The 22,959-nt window shown below is 39.3% G+C and overlaps 1 long non-coding RNA gene across 5 annotated transcripts; it reads right to left on the reverse strand.

Annotated features, from left to right (window-relative positions):
* Window positions 1-6,017: 6,017 nt before the first annotated feature.
* On the reverse strand, window positions 6,018-12,154 carry LOC123170237 (uncharacterized). Of its 5 annotated transcripts, none has more exons than XR_006485112.1 (5): window positions 7,820-12,154; window positions 7,014-7,248; window positions 6,727-6,846; window positions 6,547-6,628; window positions 6,018-6,438 (listed from the first exon to the last, which is right to left on the reverse strand). It is a non-coding gene; the product is annotated as an uncharacterized lncRNA (long non-coding RNA). The 5 variants fall into 5 exon arrangements; XR_006485115.1 differs by lacking the exon at window positions 6,018-6,438 and having other exon boundaries at window positions 6,511-6,628; window positions 7,820-7,981; window positions 8,064-12,154; XR_006485113.1 differs by lacking the exon at window positions 6,018-6,438 and having other exon boundaries at window positions 6,511-6,628; window positions 7,820-9,805; window positions 11,641-12,152.
* Between the last annotated feature and the right edge of the window lie 10,805 nt (window positions 12,155-22,959).

Here is a 22,959-nt window from a genome sequence, read left to right on the forward strand (position 1 = left end):
TGAACCTGAACATGCGAAGAGGTTATAAAATCCTAAATCAAACCTGAACATGCAAAGAGGTTATAAAATCCTGAACCTGAACCTGAACATAGGAAAAGGAATTACATTTGGAAGTGAAAGGAATGCCATAGCACGCTTAAGGGAAAACAGAGAAGAGCAAGTGTCAAGCAGCACGTAGTATCCCATCTCCAGGAGTGATGCCGGTGTCCATCTGAAGGTGTGGCCAAAAGGAAGGACCTAGGAAAGAGCGCCTCTTCTTCCTCTTCCACGGCACGCCATGCTGAAAGCTTTGCCGAGCTCCACGCAAGAGCAAAGGGAGGAGGCACTGAGGGGATGCACGATAAGCAGTGGCAAGAATCTTGGTGCTGCTACGATGAGGCAGAGTGGGTGCGGAACGCAGCCGCGGGCGGGCAAAGTCGATGCGGACGGTCGGAGTGGCCGGCCAGGCGAAGCCATTGTGGACACGAAGGAGGTGCCGCGGGCATGCAGATGCACCATCCAAGCGAGGCATCGTGGTCGGGGGAAGCCGAGGCGGGGCACCAAGGGGGCGCTGCGGGTGCCGGCGACGGTGCGATGCGCGCCGGGCGTGTGGCGACACCGTCCAGGAGCGGTGCGGTGGCGCGACATCGAGCAATATTGGCTAGCTGATGAGGTGACGCACACCAGAAATTAACGAAGCTGGAGAAGGGATACCTAGTTGTGCTGATGACGACCGGAATGAAGAAGATGATAAGGAGGAGAAGAACCATCGGGTTCACAGATTGAAATACCAAAAGGGGCCTGATTTGATGCTTTTGTTTATAACTTCACTAATAATCCCAAATTTGTACAAACTAAACAACGACCTTAAATCTACATGTGTGCGCGTGGATACGAAAACGCAGAAGAAGCTTCGGTGAGGAGAGATTTTGTGGAACGGGGGCGGGGCAGCCATGATCTAAGACGTCAACGCCAAAGAAGCGTGTTACTGGAAGGGGAGGGGAGATGAGGAGAGATTTTGTCGAATGTGTCACCTGGTCGTCGTCCCGCATCGTTCCTTTCGATAGGGGACGATAGTGTGACTGTGCGAGTGCTGCTGGGTGGGGAATATTAAGGGGAGGGGAGGGGAGAAGAAGCGTGTTACAGGAAGACGGACAGATATCGTGGAGAAGAGAAAGATGTAACGACGTGGGTGTTTATTTGAGAATCACTGAGGAGACGAAGTGAACCTATACGGAATACAAAGAGTTGCTAATCAGAGATTGATTCCACTCAGGTTGAAACCTCATGATCCATTGACTTTTTTTGCTGAGGTGGAGGCTACATGTTGAGAGAACAATGGCGTGGCATCATGATGATGTGGACGCTGTGCATGATGAGAGAATTAGAAGTAGTGGGGAGCAATTTCTTAAAAATGATAGATACACCAAACTGGTTCTAAAACTTTGCACGAATGTGCAATTACGGTGCTAATCCCATCCGTGTAGACGTGGCACGGGACCCACTTGAAGCAACGAAACAGGATAACCTGAATACTATACGTCTGTATGACTAGTGGGCCCCACCACCACGCTGACTTTTTCTTGTAGCTAAGTTTATCTACCAAGGCTTCATGTAGTGTATATGAAAACTATTGTGGTAAGTGCGGCCCATTTAGCATACATTAGCTCTTTTTTTTTAAAGTATGTAAATAACAATAATAATAATAAAAGTTAGATTTGAATATTCATGTGTTATTAATAATTACCTCATGGTCAACAAATATTCGTGTCCATACATTATATTTTAAATGTATATTAAATAAAAAATAAAAAATTAGTGAGTACAAAAAATTTATACACACATGACTTATATTTACAAAATTATGGAGAAAAACATTTACTAAGTATTATGAATATTCATTGGTGTACAATTTTTTACTCATGGCTTATATTCACATTTGTTATATAATGCAAATATAATCCACGAATGAATATTCTGTTAAACATTTTTAAATTACAACTACTTTTGGTTACAAAAACATTTTTAACAAGATAATTATGAATTATAAAAATATGCATATAATTATTCAAGTGTTTGAATATTAACATAATATTTACAAGTAATTTTAAAATGTGTTTATTATTTTATAGCATATGAACATGGTTATAATTCATGAACATTTTTAAAAGTATACGATTATTTCAATTATGTGAATTTTTTAAATATAATACATGCACATTTTTAAAAGTATACGAACATTTTTAGAAGTTGGTTATTTCAGTTTTATGCAGATCCTTTATAGTAAATGAATAGTTGAATTTTATTTGTATTACTATCATTATTATAATTTACAGACTTTTCTATTTTTAGAGAAAAATTAACAGGTGCTAAATGGGCCAGACTGATTTCAGCCCATTTAAGAACCACAAGCATTTCAATTTAAAGGTTTAAGGAGCCACAGTTGACAACAATAGAGGGATGGCGTAGTGGCCAGCACAGTTTGCGTTTTGGCTTCAATTTGCCGGTGAGTACGTTTCTGCCCTATTTTTCATTTTAATTTCTCTCCTATCTGACAAGCTAGACCCGTTAGCCATAAACATATACTCCTTCCATTTCACAATGTAGTGCGTCCGCGCTTCCCGAGATTCAAATTTGACCTTAAATTTAACTAACAAGACCGTCTGCGGCGGGAGCAAAAATTATATCACTGAAATCACATCGAAAACACGAATTCAGTGGTATTTTTGCTCCCGCCGCAGTCGGTCTCATTGGTTAAATTTACGGTCAAACTTGAATCTCAGGAAGCGCGGACGCACTACATTATGGAACGGAGGGAGTATTATTCTAGTAAATCTTGTTTCATATTTATAAGTGGGCCATGCCATGTCAGGTATATACAGTGCCACGTCGGCGCACTTTACGTATATGGATGGGATTAGCATCGTGTTTGCAAATTTGTGCCAAGTTATAGAACTAGTTCGACATATTTTTCAAGTTCAGGCACTAAATTGGACATTTGTGGCAAGTTCAAGCATCACTGATGTATTTATCTCTTTTTTTATTTTATGATAGTCTTCGGTGTTAGTGCTGCTATTGGCTGCTACTTTGCAGGTGAAAGAGGGAGATCGTGTTGCATAGTGCTTACTTATGTTAAGTTTGTCTAACAGTAAATTTGTTGGTTTGTTTGTTACCATAGACTAAAAAAAAATGAATTTGCTGACTAACTGCAACGCAGTTCCGATGTAATTTAATTAGACTATTAATATATTCTGGGTCACCAAAGTGTGGATGTTGTGTAATCACATTGACCTACTCAAGCTGGGCTATGCACCAAAGTTAATATTATCTCATATTAGCCTTTTGGTCAATCCTTGGGAAAGCCTGGATGCCAACTGATGAAGCACTGGGATTTTCATTAGGAGGGTAGATTTTATTTTCCCATAATGTAATTAATTAATCTGTGAGCCTCGCTTCGGTACACCCCCCTCACAAAGCATAGAAAGGGCAATATCGACCTTTGGCAAATTGTATCCACTTACGTATGTATTGTGGGTACATACAAATCGAGGAGTAGGCTCCGTCCTGGGGCTCGATCCATTCACATTTTCTTCATTTTTCCCAATTTACATTTTTCTTTTTCCTTTTTGGGCCTCACAAAATATTGCGCAATTTAGGATTCAAACACATGACCACGAGGTTTAAATCCAACCATAGTTACCAGTTCCAGCCGAAGGCTTGTTGTGTTTAGTTCTACTACTTTTTCTTCTTGTTGTGTACATTTCCGATTCGGGTTATACGATGTTTCTCTGAGCAATTTTTCTTTTGTGTTTTTCATGCACGGATTTTCCCTTTCTTTTTCCTTTTTCATTTTTTCACGATTTTTTTAATTTGTGAAATTTTTAAAAATTTGTCAAAGATTTTATCAAATCCTTAAACTTTTCCGAATTTGCAAAAAATTCCAAACTCATAAACTTTTTTCGACTTCAAGAACTTTTGAAAATTTTAACTCATGAACAATTTTCAAATTCGTAAATATTTTTCAAACTTGTGAACTTTTTTTCAAATTCATGGTATTTTTTAATTTTTAACTCGTAACAATTTGCAAAGTCATGAACTTTTTCCAAATCATGAATTTTCTAAAATTTAACTCATGAACAGTTTTTCAAACTTGTGAACTTTTTTTTCAAATCTAGCTGGCAAGGCGAGCGAGCGGGCGAGCAAGCTGGTGTAATATTGGGCCGCAGCCCTCTAGCATGCGTGCGAGCACCAACTTCCTAACCAGCACTGAAAGCGCTGATTAGGAGCTCCCAAGCTAGACGGCACCACACACAGGAATTTCTTTCCTTTTCAAATATTGTTAGAAAAGATACAAATAGTCGCATTTCAAAATATTGTACAGAAAATTCAAAAAAAATTGTCTTTCAAAATTTCTCTGAATGTCAAAACATGAACACTTTTCATAAAGAGCGAACAAATTTTTGAAGACGAACAACTCTTAAAAAATAAAAATAAATTTGGAATTTAAAAAAACGGAAAAATATGAAGAATTTGTGAATTGTTTCGAACATTTTTTTATTTTTGTAGTATTTTTTTAGAGAACAATAACATATTTGAATTTTCCCGTATATATATGTTTTAGTTTCTTAACAATTTTGAAAAAAGTAAACATGTTTTGAAATAGTGAACGGATTTTTGAAAACACTGACATTTTTTGAATGCATGATCATTATTTCGAATCCTAGTTGGGCCAAGGCATGTCAGTGTTTTCAAAAATAACAATTTTAAGTAAATAATTTTTATTATGATTTTAAATACTTTTTCTTCAAATATTAAATAAATTTTTAAAAACATTTACTGAGAGCACGTTGTTTCTCGACATCTTTGAAATAACCCTATTTTTTCCATGGCCTTTTACGACCAATTTTTGCCATGTTGTTCTGGTTTTCGACAAATTTTGCATTTTCTAGAGTTTTCTTGGTCAAAAGGGCCGATAAATGGCTGGAGATGTCACAACTGGCATACGGTTCAGAAATCATTCAAACCTGCCATAAATGCCTACCATAGGCATGCCCACCTACTTGCAAAAGTTGAGATTATTTCAAAGATGTCCAAAAATAGACCATGTTGAACAGAGGGTATCCGGGTAGGCCAGAAGGCTCCGTCTGAGAGCATGTTCTTTCTCCATGTTCTTCAAACGGGCCTAATTTTTTTCTATGACCAATTAAAGGCATCATGCCAAAAAAAAATTGTTTTTGACAAATTTAGCACTTTCTAGAGTTTTCTCGGTCAAAAAGTTCAATAAATGGTCGGGCGTGTTGCAACTTACACATGATGTCAGAAATTTCTCAAACCTGACATGGATGCCTATTATGGGCATGCCCACCTTCTTGCAAAAGTTGTGATCATTTTAAGGATGTACAAAAATAGACCATGTTGAACTGAGGGTGTTCGAGTAGGCTAGAAGGCTTTGTCTTAAATCACGTTGTTTCTTCACATTCTTGAAATGCCCAATATCCATGAACTTGTATGGCCAACTCCAGGTAACATGCCAAGTTATTTTGGTTTTCGACAAATTTTGCATTTTCTTGAGTTTTCTCAGTTAAAAAAGACCGACAAACGGACGGATGTGTTGTGACTTTCATACGGTGTCAAAAATTGTCCAAACTTGACATGAATGCCTACTATGGGCATGCCCACCTGCTTGCAGAAGTTAGTGTTGTTTAAAGAATGTCCAAAAATAGACAATTTTCATTGGAGGGTGTTCGGATAGGAAAAAGGGCTCCGTCTGAGAGCACGTTGTTCCTGGATATCCTTGAAATGACCTCAATTTTTTCCATGATCTTTTATGAAAAATTCAAGGCACCATGCCAAGTTGATTGATTTTTGACAAGTTCAGCATTTTCTGAAGTTTTCCCAGTAAAATAAAGTCGATAAATGGCCAGACATGTCGCAACATGCAAATGGTGTCGAAATTCGTTCAAACATGGCATGGATGCTTAACACCAAGGCTGGGGCGCGCCTCCTGGGCGTACATGTGCGTACCTGTCTATAGCCTTACTTGTGGACGTGCTTATTTGAACTACAGAAGCCCAGTCAGCGTATATAAGGTACATATGCTGAAGAAAAAAGTGCACCGATGAGAAATTGATCATTATAGCATTTATATATACATAGCAAGCAGACCAAGGCAGGCTAATCATGTTGCCGTATTTGTTAACGTACAATACATAATACAATTCAGAATACTCATAAGACATATAAATAGGTACATGAAGCAATGAATACAATTCAGAATACTCTTTAATAGGGCCTCGAGAATAAGTGTAACCCCATTACTATGTAAAAAATATAATCAAAAGCATTGATGAACTAAAACATTCAAATGGAGTTTGAATTGATCTGGGAGCAGTTGCAATGTCCCACTGCAACACCTCCTTACACCACTCATCTGTTCTGCATTGCAGTTGCCGACATCTACTACATTTATCAGAAACCTGAGTGAGAAATACTTGGAAACAAACAATAATATAGAACTGAATCAAAAGGAGATTTATCAGAGGTGGTAGTCATATGGGGAAGCAGTACAATGTTTAGCAACACGCCCAAATCAATCAAAGGGACATGTTTTTTACACAAAAGAATATTCATCTTCTTGGTATCGACGTACCTGCACATAGAAGAGAAAGGAACAAGTTCAAAACTAACATCTCATGTTAATATTAACCCATCTAAAAGGAGAATCATGGGATTCTGACAACGACATACTGTTTCCAGAAGCTGATCAATACTCGCAAGATCTGCAGTAGGTACAGATGTTGCAGAAGTTATACTTTCTAAAGCTTTCCCAAAGATATCATTGTCATTTCCCAGGTCAATCAGCATAGCCTATTGAACACATTCAAATGTCTCGTTCAATATTGATAAATTCAGAATCATTTATTTTATTTACAACTCATTCAAGGTACTTTTTTTCGTATTCCTCATATTGAAAAGGAACAAGAAAAACATATCATGTAATTCCAAAAAACCAAGAGAGGAGCATATAGTGTTACATAAATATTTCAGTTTTTCAAGGAGATCCTTTTTGGTCAGCTATCCAAACATGATGTTGCATTTCACAGCCGCAAAAATGTGCTACTTTGAATTCGTCTTCCCATACACAGTAATTGTTTGTGAATGGATGATCAGGGCCAATAAGACCAACAATGAGTCCTTTCTTTGCTTTGCTGATTCTGCAACAAGAGATAGCCAGGTTGGAGGACCACAACCATCAGCTATAGGCAACAACTGCAACGATTCAGATAACATAATTAACTACCTGAAGAATGCTACCAGACACTAATGTACTTAGACAATGACAATTAACCTTGAAACCAAATTAATTAATCCTTGAAGAAAAAGAACTAAACAAAATATCAGTAGAAGGACTGAAACATCTTAATACACAATGTATTTATTTATTGTTTGTGCAAAGAGTTCAGTTAAGTTTGTTAGAACCAGGCTGAGAGCTTCGTTTCCTAGTAATAGGCGCACACAATAAGCTGAAACCACCATAAAGGAGTGCGTCGAGAAATACATATCCGCACCACGCTATACAGCTAGTAACTTCATTATTCTAGTAAAATATTTACAATTCGTGTGCATACCTATTTTCAATATACCAACAGGGTATTGTCAAAATGCTTGTCCAGAAGAAAAGAACAGATCTACCAACGTGGTATTTTCAAAATACATATAAACAGTAAATACTACCAGCCAGCAAAGGCACACGTCCAGAAATACATATTTGGGTCACACTATAACTATATAGCCAGTGACTTCATTATTCTAGTAAAATATTGTCCAGGCTTGTGCATACCTATTTTCAACTTGCCATAGAGATCATATCCTGCTCTCCCGCTCCAGCAGCATGTCGCCGACGACCTCGTTGAACCGGATCCACGCAGCATCGGCCGGCCATGAAAACAAATGCAGCCTCATTACTGTATTCTGAAAAAGTTTCAGAGACGCTGGTACTCACCTAAATAAGACCGCAGAAGAAAATGCATCATGACAGATTCTATATTGCAAAAAATAGGAAACCAAAGTACTTGATAACTTACAGGGCTGTACACAAGTGTACCACAACCAAACCCGTCCATGACCAACGACAAAGACAATTGCATGTAAAATATTTATGGTGAAAATGTCAGAATGAGTGTAGGTGAACCAAAATTCACGTTAACATGATGTTGTTTATAATTAGTTGACAAAACAAATTAATTTATGCTGGCAGAACTGGAAATTATTAAAACTCTGATGATTAAAAAGCAACATAGTTTGAAGAATTGCAGTCATGTGGTAAGAGAAAGTAGGCAACTTAGAACATGTGGGTGTCTGAATAGGTTAGCTTAATCTCTGTCTTTGTTAGTGAGCAGAAAATTGAATATGAGAGGACTTGTTGTACTTTATACTATGGTGCAGAAATTAGTTAAGGAGGATGCCTGCAGAATTCAAAGATCCTAAAACTTTCCAGAAAAATGTAGTGCATCAGAGGGTACAAGTAGAAAAGTGCAATCGGAGTATGAAATGTGGGCTATTTAGTAAAGGATAAAAGGGTAAGAAAAAGCCGAGATAGCCGATGTGGTGATGGAGAAAGACTCCGCAATATACAACTGCATCACAAGAGACATATCCAAGCCTTTAAGTACTCAGTAAGAGGAGGTCAAGGAACGAAACACTTCCAGGGGGGTTGAAAATGGAGAAGCAAAGGCTAATTAAACGTGGGAATTTGTTACCAGCCATTTGACTCATGCATTGGTGTGTGAAGTGGTCATCAACATGTAAAAGAGTTAGGGAGAGCGCCTGAGGTGAAGCCTGCTCTAGCAGTCGTTGTGGTGTGACCCTTGAGCAATTCACGTAGTACTCTGAACTCCTACAGTCATACATATTTTTGCTTCAACATATGATCAGGCTAGTTTGGTAAGCGTTCAAGATTGTTGTGCAAACTCATGCAAGCCTTCCTACTCCACTGATCTATTAGGAAGTTTTGAGGATCACCACATACAAAACTTCCCTGTTATTCTCTAGGCACAACCAAGCATTAACTGAAATAGCAGCTGATGCACAGACAAAAACAAATTATAATGAGCTCCTATTTAAAAAAAAAACTATCTCAAGTGTCTGAAAAAAATATTTCCCAAACTGGGAGCAATAAAATAAGTTTTGATCACAACAAAATATTCACCACCATAGACACAAAGTGCTCCCACTGGGATTGGTTTGGTACAATCAGTTTCAGCATGCAAAAAAAACACTCATAACATTAGCAGCATATCTATACGGTGATATTCACTTTTAGGCATGCCGTGCAAAAGGATAACCTACATCTTGATAATGGATTTAATAAACTACATGGTACTAACTACCATAGAAAGGGTGAAAGGAATATATAAAATCCTAATCAGCTAATTCACATTGTTGGCATGCTATGGATGGAGGTGCATGTACAATAACTTCCAGTACAAATGATCACACACAGGAAAATATAAGGAAATTCAGAGACATATATGAATCAATTGAACAGAACCATGACTTCCAGTCAGTCAACACAAAATTCAGATCCACTAAAATGTCATTATACTTGCGAAGGGAGACAGAGCAATGTTAGATACAGATAAAGAGCTCACCTCAGAGACCATCAGTACCTTACACAGTGTCATGCTGCATCCTACACCATGCTGCCGTGGAAGTAGAAACCAAAGAGTAAGGCCCGTTTCAGAAGCTACTCAATGGGGCACCCCAATCCATTATATTTATCTAGTGAGTGGCCTCCCATAAGGCTCAGCTCACAATTATCGTCAGTCTATAAAAATATAAGCCATCAGTAGAAGTAGTTACAGTAAACTATAAGCATGAATCATAGAACTATTCTTGGCCAGTACAACTAAACACATGTTTTATCAATGTAAAAACAGAAACATATTTGCGCATATATATACATCATAATCATAAAGTTGTAGTGATGGCTTGCTGCAACAGAGGAGAATCACTGAAACCGCCCGGCCATGGGCAGAGCATAAAGCATAGATAATCAATACCATAGATATAATGTATAAATAGGAAGGCCTCTAGTAATTTAGTGCATTTTGTTCTTTTGATTGACTACACTTACCAAGAAAATGTGGAACCATCGGATGTCTATGATCACAGAGATATGCAACTTTAGAAACAATATTTACGAATAAGGAATTACTAAGAGTGTGAAGTAAAGAATATGAGGTATCAAATCAAATTAATGCCGTGATGTTCGAAGATGGTGACAAAGACAGTGGTATTGATAGAGAGACAGAGGATGGTTTCCATAGTGCAATCTTTGGCAAAATGAAAACAAAAACCAAAGCAAGACCACTAAATAAATTTTAAAACATATAATGTGAAGGGGGGAAATGGCAACATACAAATCCCAAATGGCCCAAGCAAAAGCTCCAAGAGGACTTTCATTCATGATTAGAAAAAATATAAGAACATTTTTAACCCAAAAAAATTTCCAGCTGATAAATTTACTTGACACTCTCATTTTAAACAACCTGTGAGGGATCTGTACCGCACTAATGCATCATGTGATTCTAATAATCAATGTGGCAGTTAATATTGACAGCAGCAACTTAAAAAGAGATTGATGACCAGTGAACTAAATAGCAAAGAGGGTCATAACAAAGGGTCTGCTCTGACCAAAATAGATAGCACATTTAGGCAATCTGTGTTAATGACAACTCTTTGCAATCCCGTGGAGGATCGAAGTTCGTCTTTGAAGAAGCATCTGGCAAAAGCTAACATGCTTACTAACAAGACAAACAGGACAACAGTATGTTGTTAACCACAGGAATAAAACTGCCAGTAGCTACAGGCATTGGAGAAAAATGACAGTCGTGTAATACATATAGTATATACAACTAGAAAGGCAAAACAAACCCAACTATAGATCAATCCATGTAGGCTTAGGGTGGTTGAGTTCATCACCAAAAGAAGACATAAATCCCAAGTTCAGATAGATCTTCACTCACATCAACAGAATAGAGAAATAGAACTGAAAGAAGAACACTGTATAGTAGATAAGGAAAATTTGTGTATTTGTAGCATAGCAAAAGAGGGCTCAGTTCCGTCTTTGATCTTCAAGCCCAACACTTAGATCTCTTGCTGCATAACATACCTATCGCAATGTAAACGAACTGCCCTGGTTATCACTCGTCAGAATGACCAGCCGAGGCGCAGAACATCCAACATTTTCGATGAATTGAACAGGCTGCAAGAGGTAAAGGTGGGCTCTAATTTAGTACCCAGGCCACAACAATCTTGATTGCTCAAGACATGCTTATTTCAGCCAGAGTCGTCATCATCGCCCCTCATTTTTAACTGAAAAGGAGGTTGTACCCCCGTCTTTGCCCACCCAGCAACATGACCCAGATATCCATACGTACATACTACATACTCTCTCCGTTCCTAAATATTTGTCTTTCTAGACATTTCAAATGACTACCACATACGGATGTATGTAGACATATTTTAGAGTGTAGATTCACTCATTTTGCTCCGTGTGTAGTCACTTGTTGAAATGTCTAGAAAGACAAATATTCAGGAACGGAGGGAGTACATACATACGTGCACACATCCATCCATCAAACAGCCTCAGGAACATACCTGGCCTCGACCAACCAAACCTGACGGCGCACCAGACAACACCGTAAATGCATCTTGGTCCTTGTTGTCGCGGACGAGGGCGGGGAGCCAGGAGAGGTCACGCCCATCGCGCGTACCCGAGACCTCACCGGCGCACCCGACACTGCGGCGGCTGCCCGAGCCGGGGCCTCCATGCCGGCGGCGTCGCGCCACGGACGGGAGGCCTGGCCTCGCGAGACGGAAAGATCCAAGGGCCGATACTCCTCATCGCCCCTCTCCCAGCAACAGGCACCTCGCCTCCCTCCCGTGCGCTCCCGAGATCCAAATCGAGAAGATCGGGGGATATGAGGCTGGAGGAGATGGAGCGCGGGACCGGAGATGAAGAGGGCACGGACACGGGCAGCGGCGCGGGGTGGATTTGGCAGAGAAATAGGCGGCGGCGGAGCAGCAGGAAAGGGGCGGGGGTCGCTTGTGTTGGAAACCTTCCTGGGGAAGGAAACGAGAGATCTTCACGGAGGGAGGTATTACGTGAGTAAGTGTTTCTCTCCCTCTTTCCTTTCTTAGTGACGAAGAGAGGTGGGACCAACCCTTGCGCTCGCTCTCCAATCAACGAACACAGTAAAACCCAACAGTAAAATCTACTCCCTCCGTTCTTAAATATAAGTCTTTTTAGAGATTCCATTATGAACTACATACGAAATAAAACGAGTGAACATACATTTTAAATATGTCTATATACACCGTATGTAGTTTGTAGTGGAATCTCTAAAAAGATTTACATTTAGGAACGGAGGAAGTACGTGGCTAGCGCGAGCAAGCGCCCTTCACGTGACTGTTAAAGTGTTGTATGGGCATGCCCACTGGCTTGTAAAAGTTGGCTTCATTTAGACATAGTCCAAAAAAAACTACCAGTTGAGAGCAGTTTGCCACACTAGGCTAGACGAATGCATCCGTGGGCATGCCGTTTTTTGTAATTCGAATGTTTCTGGTATTTGCAATTTCTGTCATTACCAATCAACATGAACATTTCTTGTGTCCTAATTATTTCTTGAATTTTTTCAATAATTTTGAATTTAAATTGAGTATGAAAATTTTATAAACTAGAACCCTTTTGTCAAAATTATTAACAATTCCCAACAGTTGATGAAAAGTTGCAAACCAAATATTTTTTAAAACATTTATCAACTTTAATTTGAAACACAAACATTTCCTAATTTGTGAATACAAATTCAAAAATGGAAGATTATTTAAGATTGTAAAAAATATTTGAAAACAAGAATATTGAATGGTATTCGAAACAATATTGCAATTTTTAATAGGTTTTAAAAAGAATAATAAATTTCAAAAAGGAGATAAATAAATGAACAAAAATATAGGGGAAATGAAAACTTAGAAAAGAGGAAAAAAAGCTTAGGCCTTGGCCCAACTAGGCAATGGCATCGATCCCATTGGGGCCTGTTGCGCTGGCCGAAGCATTTTGAGGATTTGAAAAAAGTTCACCAATTTTAAAAAAATGTTTAGGATTTTGAACAATTTCCTATGGGTTGATTTTGTTTTTCTTTTGCCGTGACTAAAACCCAGCTTCAAAAAATACGAGCAAACCTTTAGAGTTGGGGTTCAAATCTCCCATGGTGCACATATTTTTTAAGATTAAAAAGAAAGAAAAAAATGCTGAAGGCGCCAAATAGGGTTTGGGTATGTCACATACGTCGGGCCGTGTACAGGCAGTATGAATACTGGCCGCATATCGGGGGCACCCCTATTTCTCGCTTATAGTGAGACATAGGGAAGCCTCGTGTTAAGCCGGATGCTAGATGGGTCGGCCCAAACGCGCGGGAGGGCACAACCTCATTTTTTTTTCATGTTTTTTCGTTTTTAATTTGTTTTTTTACTTTCGTTTATGCTTCCAAGTATTCTAAATAAATATATTACAAAAACATTTTACATAAAAATATTTGAAAAAATGTTAACCAAGAGTTTGGAAAATATTAAATGTGTATAGAGAAAATGTTTCTCATGTGTACGAAAAATATATAATATGTGTGAAAAAAGTTGAACATGTATTTAAAAAAGTTAATTCAAGCATTTGACAAAAAGTTAAACAAGTATTTCATGCATTCAAGCATTTGAGAAAAAAAACCCAATAAAAACAAGAAAGAACCGAACAAAACCGAAGAAGAAAATAAAAAATCTAGTGAAAATTGAGAAAGAAACAAAAGAAGAAAAGAAAAACCCCCGACAACCAGTCAAATAGCCGACCCTTTTACCTTAAGTTAGTTGCGCCCTACATTTTTATCACAGAGTTGATAGTGAGCTAGTGATTTGTTGCTCAACCCTTGATCCAGGGGACCTAGGTTTGATCCCAGTTCTCCTCTATTTATTTCCTTGCCCTCTCCATTTTCTCTTCTATTTATTTTATTAAGTGTTCGCTAATGGGCCGACCTTTTAAATGCTAGCTAGTGGGCTCGTCCGTACCATTGACATATTTTCAAAAAGGACCATCATACTCTTTCTTACGATTCACTAAAACAAATCCTTTATTATGAAAGGCTATGGAGAGTTTTCCTCCGTTGATGTGTTTAAGGGGGTGTACCGAAGCAGAAGTGTTAATTTGTATGTTCCCTCTTTTAAAATACAAAAAAAGTTACTAACACAGACGTCTTATCTTGCTTCACATCAGGGAGATGCTCAAATACACCCAGATATGGCTGCATACCATAGTATTGTTGTTACACTGGTAGAGCTGGCCTTCTCAATGAGCTACTTAAGATAATTGATTACATGAGATAGAGGCCTTCAAAAGGGTAATGATGATGCGACGCAAATATTGGGATCCTTTGTTGGAGCCGGATGTTCTCGTTTATAACTCGTGTGTTCCTCTTGTGTCGAAATCTTCATAGATAAGTAGATACTAGTGCGTGCATTACATTCTGCAGCTTTTCTTTCCTTTCCTTTTTCCTAGTTCCCTCTTGGAAGAAGTCTTGATCTTGTTGAAAAGTTGATTGTCTTGTCACTTCAACCTTTGATTGATGATACCTTTTTTGACACTACATAGTGTCAAAACGTCTTATATTATTGGATGGAGATTACTTAACTGAGATTATGTGGTACTCCTTTTATTTTTATATACAAGGCCACAAATTCAGATTGCAGGTACCAATGTAGAATTTAATGCCCGCCTTGCAAGTCATTTTTTCTTGTGGGGATTTCTTTTCATTTATTGGGATCATTAACACACCGCATGCATGCAAGGAAAATGATCAGAGGAAGTAGCTGACTATCATTATGACTGCATGCATGCAAATATACGAGAAAATATCATTAATTTTTCTCAATTACTGTTGGTGGCCTTGTATAGATGTAAAATGAAGGAAGTATGTGAAGAACCTTTTCGTGATGCATGTAAAATCGATAGTAGAGATCACATATTATTTGGGTAAGTTTTTACTTGTACATCGTTTCGATCTTCATCTCAGCCAGTCCCCTCGAGTCGAATTTCTGCAGTGTTCTTTCAAAATTTCAGATCTTCATTGGTTCTTTTTTGTTCTAGTGAATTTCACTTGTACTCTTAAAGAAAGTTTCCCTATAAGAAAAGCCAATACTGTGAATTGAGCCTAGCTCAAATTATCAGATTCTGTGTGGTAAAACCAGCCCCACTAGATTCAAATCCTAGACTTGGCGCAGAACGCGATGTTCGTTCAGTGATGACTTGTTATCCTGTCGACTATGAAGGCATCTATAATGACTTCGTCAATCTTAAGATGATGTCCCAGCTTAGTCTTTCAAAGGTGTTCATAAGGGTAGATTGTGTGTGCCTGCGTTCATAGGGATGAGTGTATGTGCGTATGTATTTACCATCTGCATCTGTAACATCTTGAAGAAAGATACTGCTCTTTCACAGAAAAATGTCTAATTTTAATAATTTAAGAAACTCTCAGACGCGGGTATAAAGGTACTGAAATAACAGTAATATGAACAACAGAAAACAAAGAATTTAGGGGGAAATTTTGGAAGTAGCCCCCCACCATGGATAAAGCACCAGAATGGTATGCAAAAAGAAGTGCAATCTTCAGGTGGAGACACAAACCGACAAATATGCAATACACCTCGTCTGCTACAGAAAAGCAAGTTGTCCACATATCATCAGAATGGCAATGATTTCCATTGGGACCACATTCGTAAAACACACAATAACAAGTAATGGGGTGGATTATAAAAGGAAAGGTAAATCTGTAATGCTTGGCCACTCAATCCACGCAATGAGTCATCTCGATCCCGCTTCGTCAATAGACAAATGCAATACCCATGATGTCTAGGGTTAGGGTTAGGATGGCGTCAGTATTGCTTCAAAGGTGATTGAAACAACGTTGACAAATAATAAAGTAAAAAGGAATGTATCAATCGAGATAAGACAACCTTGAAGATGAATGATTTGACGACAAAGCATTCGGCGGTGAGTAAGCCGCAATAAGGGCCACAACTAGCTATAACATCATCTCAAAGCAGACGAGTTTTAGACTAACCATGCGCAAATTCTTTGGAATTTTCCACAAAGTTGTCAGTGAGATATTTTTGTTCCCCGCAATAGGTAAACATGTTCAATGTCTGTCAATCAACATGATACTTCTTACAACTAATACATTGTTTTAAAACTAGCGAAATGTCGAAGTAGCCCTCCGCCACGGATAAAGCATGAGTATGGTATTAAAAAAACACAATCCTCATGTGGAGACACAACTGAAAAATACTCCCTTTGTAACACATTGTAGTGCGTATAATTATTTTTGATTTATATCTACAATATACCAAATATATAAAATATGAAACTACATATTATAATGAATCTAATGATATACGTTTGGCATTCTATATGTAAATATTTTTCTCCACAAACTTGGTTAAAGTTCGTGAGTTTTGACTTCTTAAAAAATCTATATGCACGGCATTATGGAATGAAGGGAGTAGCCCACAAACAGTCAATGCATATTTTAAAACTAAGACATTGTTTTGAAACTAGCAAAATGATGAAGTAGCCCTCCACCATGGATTAAGCACCAGAACGGTATAAAAAACTATTCTTAGGTGGAGACACAATTGACAAATATGTAATACACCTCATCTACTCCAGAAAAGCGAGTCGTCCACATATTGAAGGCCGCCGAACCATCCAGAGATGGAGTTGCTCACCCTAGAGAAAGAAGTGAGTACCAACCCTTATCACCATGGGACATTCTTATCCTGACCATCCCACTGCACCATTTCAGCATGGGTACTACACAATTTAAGAAAATTCCTATCAATATACCCTATATTTACCGAACTTGTTGACACAATGTGGTCCTCCTTTTCAGGAAGTTGTTTCCAAACTGACTAGAAAGGCCCATCCATCAGACCGGCGATGAATTCCACGGGGATCACATTCATAAAATACACAACAACTGGTAATGGGGTCGAATATAAACAGGAAAGGAAAATTTGTAATGCTTGGCCACTCAAGCCAAATCAATGAGCCATCTCGTCCCGGCTCCGCCAGGAGACAAATGCAAGGCCACAACTAGGGTTAGGGTTAGGGTGGTGTGGTAGCGTCTCGAAAGTGATTGAAGCAACAATGACAAACAATGAAGTGAAGGGGAATGTATCGATCGAGGTAAGATAACGTCGACGACAAATATGTTGACGATGAAACATTCGGCCGCGAGTAGGCCGCGACGAGGGCCGCAACTAGCTAGAATATCATATCCAAGCATATGCGTTTTAGATTAACCATGCACCAATTCTTAGGCATTTTCCATGAAGTTATCAGTGAGATAGTTTTGTTCCCCGCTACAGATAAGCATGTTCAATGCCCGTCAATCACGCAAGGCATTTTCTTCTAACTAAGACATTGTTTTGAAACTAGCAAAATGTCGAAGTAACCCTATGCCACGGATAAAGCACCAGAACGGTATAAAAAAACACAATCGTTAGGTTGAGACACAACTGGCAATTATTTAAGACACCTCATCTCCTCGAGAAAAGCGAGTCATCCACATATCGAAGGCTACCGAACAATCCACATATGGACTTGCTCACCCTAGAGAAAGAAATGAGTACAAACCTCGATCACCGTGGGGTATTCTTATCCTGACCACCCCATTGCACCATTTTATCATGGGTAATACACAATTGGAGAAATATTCCCATCAACATACCCTATATTTAGTGAACTTGTTGACACCGTGTGGTCCACCTTTTCAGGAAATGGTCTCCAATCTGACTAGAAAGTCCCACCATTAGACTGGCGATGAATTCCATGGGGACTATTCATAGAATGCACAACAACTGGTAAATAGGGTGGATTATAAAAAGGAAAGAAAATTTTGTAACCCTTGGCCATTCAAGCCAAATCAACGAGTCGTCGCGGTCCATCTCCGTGAGGGAACAAAGGCAAGACCCATGACCATTAGGGTTAGGGTTAGGATGGTGTGGTAGTGTTTTGAAAGCGATTGAAGCGATGATGACAAACAATGAAGTGAAGGGGGTTGTATCGATCGAGGTATGAAAGCACAAGTGCTCCCTGGGTGATTTTGGTAATTAATGTCAACATGTCTCTTGTTGGACTAATGCTTTTATCTAGTGTATTTCAGACAAATTCAACAATGGCATGACATGGACAAGAGGACGTGGAACCCCTTCAAAATGCTAAGGACACACATTGGCAAACGCTCAAGAGTCTTCATTTATATTTTAGTGATCCAAGATCACATTGAGTCCATAGGAAAGCCAATACTATTAAAAGGGGATGAGGTGTTGCTTAATGGTCTACTTGCTCAAAGTGCTTAGTGATATTGCTCCAAGAACCTCAACCACTTTCTCATTTCCAAATATGTCCAAAACTCAAAGTCAAACTCGGTCCCACCGAAATGATCTATCTGGCGCCACCGAGTTCACTTGACCTAGCCACTACCAGAAATCCTAACACCTCGGTCACACCGATACGGATCTCGGTCTCACCGAGATGGCCTTGCAAACTATCTGTTGCCCGTTGCAATTATTTTGATCTCACCGAAATGTGCAATCGGTCCCACCGAGTTTGCTTGACCAACTCTCTGTTTGCTCTTTACTGAAATCGTCTCACCGAGTTCAAGCAATTGGCTTCACCGAGATGAGGTTTTGCCTTAACCCTAGCACATTCCCACCGAGTTGTTCCAGTCGGTCCCACCAAGATTCCTAGCGTTCACATTTTGAACTAAATCGGTCTCACCGAGTTCTTCTATTCGGTATGACTGAGTTGGGTCAAATGTGTGTAACGGTTGGATTTTGTGCGGAGGCTATATATACCCCTTCACCCCCTTCTTCATATGTAAGAGAGCCATCAGAACATTCCTACATTTCCAGTATATATTTTCTGAGAGAGAACCACCTACTCATGTGTTGAGATCAAGATATTCCAATCCAACCACAAGAATCTTGATTTCTAGCCTTCCCCAACTTGCTTTCCATTCAAATCATCTTTCCACCATATCCAAATTTGTGTGAGAGAGTTGAGTGTTGGGGAGACTATCATTTGAAGCACAAGAGCAAGGATTTCATCATCAACACAACATCTATTACCTTTTGGAGAGTGGTGCCTCCTAGATTGGTTAGGTGTCACTTGGGAGCCTTCGACAAGATTGTGGAGTTGAACCAAGAATTTTGTAAGGGCAAGGAGATCGCCTACTTGGTGAAGATCTACCCGAGTGAGGCAAGTCCTTCGTGGGCGATGGCCATGGTGGGATAGACAAGGTTGCTTCTTTGTGGACCCTTCGTGGGTGGAGCCCTCCGTGGACTCGCGCAACCGTTACCCTTTGTGGGTTGAAGTCTCCATCAACGTGGATGTACGATAGCACCACCTATCTGAACCATGCCAAAAACCTCTGTGTCTTCATTGCCTTTGCACACTCCAATCCCATCCCTTTACTTTCTTGCAATCAGTATGATTTACTATTTCCGCTGCTCATACTCTTGCCATGCTCGCTTGAAACGTATTGTGAATGCTTAAACTTGTGCTAAAACTCCACCTCAACTTGAAGAACTTAAAAATTGCCACTTTTACTTGTTGAAGGGTCTAATCACCCCCTCTAAAGCCCTCGTCTCGATCATTTCAATTGGTATTAGAGCATTGGTATCCATTGCCTTGGTTTAACCACCATTGGAGAAAGATGGATTAGTCTACGATTGGGAGTATTAGACGTAGAGTGCCTATGCTTGACGGAGAGTTCTATAGTGTTTGGAAAAATGAGATGCTTGAGATTTTCAATGAATACAACTTGAACAAGTACATTACTAGCCCTTACGCGCCCCAATTGATCCTTTGCATCCTACTCCCGATGAGTATCTTGACATGACCCGCAATCTTAGAACTATTGATCTTATCACGAGAGGATTGCCTCGAAATTTTCTTGCATGCTAGCCTACCTTTGAATGTGCTTATACTATATGGAAATATCTCGAGGAGCGCTTTCCAAACTATTCCTCAAAAAATCTAGATGAGATTCTTCAAAAGTCCATTGCTTTTCAAAAAATGGATACTAGTGATCCCAAATTTGATGATTGTCTATTTGAGCTTCGTGATCTTATGCGTGCCAAAGGAGATGTTGGAGTCATTTGTAGCATCATTTCTCAAGTCATTAGAATTCATAAACATGCACATTGTCATGGTCATACATCTAATGAATCACTCTCTCTAGGTGATGATCATTGACATGATGATGTTGAGCATGGATATTATGATGAGGATGATGATAGTGACTTTGATCTTGATGAGTCAATGATAAACTTTGGTCTTATGGATAATGTTCGTGGCTACATGGCCGGAGGAACAGAATGGGTTCTTGATAGTGGATGTACGGATCATATGACCGGAGATAAGGACATGTTTCATGAACTTGCTGAAAACGACGGTCCCCGAAAGTATGCCACTTTTGGTGATAACTCAAAAGGTAAGGTAGTTGGCCTCAATATGGTGGCCATCTCCCATGATAGCTCTATCCAAAATGTCATGCTCATTGAATCCCTTGGTTATAATCAACTTTCCGTATCTAAACTAGCTGACTTCGGTTTCAATGTTCTATTTACTGAAATAGATTGCCAAGTGCTTCGAAGAGATAATTATAATATGGTCTTTACCGGTATTCGTAGAGGTGATCTATCAATTGTTGATTTGACTAAGAGAAATCAACCTCGTACCTATCAATTGTTGATTTGACTAAGAGAAATCAACCTCGTACTTGCTTAATTGCTAAATCTTCTAAAGGTTGGTTGTGGCATAGAAGGTTAGGTCATGTGGGTATGCGAAATCTTGATAAGCTTATTAAAGGTGATCATATCCTTGGTGTTAAAGATGCCATATTTGACAAGGATAGTCTTTGCAGTGCTTGTCAAGCAGGAAAACAAGTTGGAGGAAGTCATCCCGTGAAGAACATCATGACCATGAGAAGACCGCTTGGGCTACTTCATATGGATCTTTTCGGTCCCAACGCCTACAAGAGTCTCGGTGGTAACTCGTTCGGATTGGTCATTGTTGACGACTTTTCAAGATTTACGTGGGTGTTCTTTCTTGATGATAAATCACAGGTCCAAAAAATCTTCAAGAACTTCGCTAGGAAGGCCCAAAATCAATTTGAAGTGAAGATCAAGAAGGTTCGAAGAGACAACGGAACGGTATTCAAGAATGCAAATGTGGATACCTTTCTCGACAAAGAAGGGATTTCACATGAGTTCTTGGCTACTTACACACCTCAACAAGATGGAGTTATTGAGAGGAAAAACCGGACACTTATTGAGATGGCGAGAACGATGCTTGATGAGTACAAGACACCAAGACATTTTTGGGCAGAAGCGGTTGAGACAGCTTGTCATGCTACGAATCGACTATATCTTCACAAGCTTCTCGGCAAGACGGCATACGAGCTTCTCACCGGTAACAAACCCCAAGTTGGATACTTTCGAGTATCTGGCTCAAAGTATTACATTCTTGATAAGCATCGTTGCTCAAAATTTGCCCATAAATCTCATGAAGGTTTCCTACTCGGTTATGGCTCAAACTCTCACACTTACCATGTCTACAACAATTTCGCCCGAAAGGTTGAAGAGACGGTAGATGTGAAGTTTGATGAATCTAACGGCTCGCAAGTTGAGCAATTGCTGATTGATGTAGGAGACAAAGATCCTTCAGAAGCAATTCAAGATTTGTCCATTGGCAAGATTCGCCCAAAGGAGGTGAAGAAGAGTACCTCGTCCGTTCAAGTGGAAGCCTCAACTTCACACCAAGGTGAACCACAAGTCGATTTGGAGGCATCCACAAGTGGAACACGTCAAGATGGAGGAAATGAGGAAGAACAACAAGATGAACCACATCAATCTCCTTCTCCACCTCCACAAGAGAATGACAACGCCTACAACAATGAAGGAGGAAAAGAAGAAGATGAAGACAATGAAGAGGATGTTCCACCCCAACCCAAACAAAAGCTCTCACGAGTTAGAGCAAGAGTCACAAGAGACCATGCCGTCGAACAAATCTTTGATGATATTCAAACAGGGAGAATTACTCGCTCTAAAACTCGTTTAGTTAACTTTTGTGAACATTACTCATTCATTTCTAGTATTGAACCTATGAAGGTAGAAGAAGCTCTTGAGGATCTAGATTGGGTGAACGCTATGCATGAAGAGCTACACAACTTCAAGAGGAATTAAGTCTGGACTTTGGTTGAAAAGCCGGACGACAACCACAATGTCATTGGAACCAAATGGGTGTTTCGGAATAAGCAAGAGGAAGATGGACAAGTTGTATGCAACAAGGCCCGTCTTGTCGACCAAGGCTACACTCAAGTCGAAGGTATGGACTATGGTGATACATATGCCCCCGTTGCTAGACTTGAGTCCATATGCATATTACTTGCTTATGCCAGTCACCATGATATCACTTTATACCAAATGGACATTAAAAGTGCCTTTCTAAATGAAGAAATTGAGGAGGAAGTCTATGTTAAACAACCTCCCGGCTTTGTCAGTCCTAAGAAACCTAATCATGTTTACAAACTTCACAAAGCTCTTTATGGTCTTAAACAAGCTCCTAGAGCATGGTATAAATGCTTGACCAGGTTCCTTACTGAAAAAGGCTTTGAAATTGGGAAGATTGATTCTACACTTTTTACTAAAAGGGTTAATGGTGAATTATTTGTATGCCAAATTTATGTGGATGATATTATATTTGGTTCTACTAACCCCCATTTTAGTGAAAAGTTTGGAAGGCTAATGTCAGAGAAGTTTGAGATGTCTATGATGAGTGAACTCAAAATTTTCCTTGGTTTGCAAATCAAG

This window comes from Triticum aestivum, chromosome 7D, assembly GCF_018294505.1.
Source record: "Triticum aestivum cultivar Chinese Spring chromosome 7D, IWGSC CS RefSeq v2.1, whole genome shotgun sequence".
Classification (NCBI taxonomy): domain Eukaryota; kingdom Viridiplantae; phylum Streptophyta; class Magnoliopsida; order Poales; family Poaceae; genus Triticum; species Triticum aestivum.